Genomic DNA, 2,444 nt, shown 5'->3' with positions numbered 1-2,444 from the left:
TAGAGACTGGGCTTCACCATGTTAGCTAGGATGGTCTCGATCTGCTGACCTCGTGATCTGCCAACCTCAGCCTCCCAAAGTGCTGGGATTAGAGGCTTGAGCGACTGCACCCAGTAAAACATGTACATATTTTTGAGAATCTTCTTGCTGTTCCTAAACAGTATGGCATTACAAATATTTATACAGCATTTACATTGTGTTAGATATTCAAAGTCGTCTAGAGATAAAGTATTCAGGAGGGTAGACTTAGGTTACATGCAAATCCTACATCATTTTCTAAAAAGAGATTGAGCATCTTAGGATTTTGGTATCTCAGGGAGCCCTGGACTCAATCTCTAATGGCTATTGAGGAAAAACTTCATAAATTCAGCATGTTTGCTAATTTACTATGTCTCAGTTTGTACTGGAGCTAAGTTATTGGATAGATTAGACAGAACTCAAGTAGACACAGAAAATTGTCTACCAGCCTTTTTCTTTTCCACTATCATAGGGGAAAATACAAATAAAATAAGAGATAGAAATTCTCAGAATTTTTTTTTACTTTTCAGAAACCTGGATTCAGCAGCCTGCAGGCCTTCTAGAATGAGGTCACCTGCACCATATGCATGACCTTCTTCATAGGCCAGGTCACCATTGCCTGTGGGCACAACTTTTGCAGGCTCTGCCTCTGCCTCTGCTGGGAAGAAGGCAGAGCACCAATGCACTGCCCTGCATGCAGAGAGAGCTCAGAGAAGTCCAATTTCAAAACCAATGTGGCCTTCAAAAAGCTGGTTTTCCTTGCCAGACAGCCCAGACCTCAGAGAAACATCCACAGCTCAGACAAGCTCAGTGTGTGACATGAGGAGACTAAGGAGCTCTTTGGTGAGGCTGACAGGAGATTGCTCTGTGGGCCTGGCTCCGAGTCACCAGAGCCCATGGCTCACAGCCACAGCCCAATAGGATGGGCTGCTGATGAAAGCAGGGTACGTGATGCCTCTAAGGCAGTTTGAAATCTACAGAATCCTAAATCACAAAGATGGAAAGCCTATGATAATGATGGTGATGGGAATGCAGATGGTGGAGGTGGTGATTATTCCACGTCAATCATAAGACAGAAATGTGTCCTTTCAATGTCGCTAATTTGACACTCTAATCAAAGCTGTGTTGAGCCTTCACTAAAGCAGGTTTCCTTAGATACACTGTTCAAATGTGTGAATGGATCTGTGTGGGAGGTGATCAACAGCAAAACACTTTTCAAAGCCAGTTTCTCAGAAAATTGATGTTATTATCTGAAGGGTCCCTTAAAACTCTATTATGTTTCTATCACTTTTAACTTCCAAATTATTAGAACCAAATTTGTTTAACATGGAAAAATCTGACCACTCCACTCTAACTTAAATTCATGATTCTTTCAACTACAGCCTTTTATTTATTGGTAACAGGATGAAATCTATACTGTCTTCATTATTGCTAAGCTTCTTGTTTATTTTGCAGGATAAACTCACAAAGGAAATGGACTATTTATGGAAAATCAATCAAGAAACACAAAGCAATCTAAATCAGGAAACTAGCANGCCAACCTCAGCCTCCCAAAGTGCTGGGATTAGAGGCTTGAACGACTGCACCCAGTAAAACATGTACATATTTTTAACAATCTTCTTGCTGTTCCTAAATAGTATGGCATTACAAATATTTATACAGCATTTACTTTGTGTTAGGTATTCAAAGTCATCTAGAGATAAAGTATTCAGGAGGGTAGACTTAGGTTACATGCAAATCCTACATCATTTTCTAAAAAGAGATTGAACATCTTAGGATTTTGGTATCTCAGGGAGCCCTGGACCCAATCTCTAATGGCTATTGAGGAAAAACTTCATAAATTCAGCATGTTTGCTAATTTGCTATGTCCAAGCTTGTACTGGAGCTAAGTTATTGGATAGATTGGACAGAACTCAAGTAGACAGAGAAAATTGTCTACCAGCCTTTTTTTCCCCTATCATAGGAGAAAATACAAATAAAATAAGAGATAGAAATTCTCAGAATTTTTTTTTTAATTTTCATAAACCTGGATTCAGCAGCCTGCAGGCCTTCCAGAATGAGGTCACCTGCACCATATGCATGACCTGCTTCATAAACTGGGTCACCATTGCCTGTGGGCACAACTTTTGCAGGCCCTGCCTCTGCCTCTGCTGGGAAGAAGGCAGAGCACCAATGCACTGCCCTGCATGCAGAGAGATCTCAGAGAAGTCCGATTTCAAAACCAATGTGGCCCTCAAAAAGCTGGCTTTCCTTGCCAGACAGCCCAGACCTCAGAGAAACATCCGCAGCTCAGACAAGCTCAGTGTGCGACATGAGGAGACTAAGGAGCTCTTCGGTGAGGCTGACAGGAGATTGCTCTGTGGGCCCAGCTCCGAGTCACCAGAGCCCATGGCTCACAGCCACACCCCAATAGGATGGGCTGCTGA

The 2,444-nt window shown here is 42.2% G+C and overlaps 1 pseudogene; it reads left to right on the top strand.

Annotated features, from left to right (window-relative positions):
* Window positions 1-548: 548 nt before the first annotated feature.
* The window catches only part of LOC108299013, a 7,698-nt pseudogene continuing 5,802 nt past the window's right edge, over window positions 549-2,444 (top strand).

The sequence above is a fragment of the Cebus imitator genome, unplaced genomic scaffold (assembly GCF_001604975.1).
Source record: "Cebus imitator isolate Cc_AM_T3 unplaced genomic scaffold, Cebus_imitator-1.0 Scaffold1407, whole genome shotgun sequence".
Classification (NCBI taxonomy): Eukaryota; Metazoa; Chordata; class Mammalia; order Primates; family Cebidae; genus Cebus; species Cebus imitator.
This window is presented reverse-complemented; position numbering and strand designations above follow the sequence as displayed.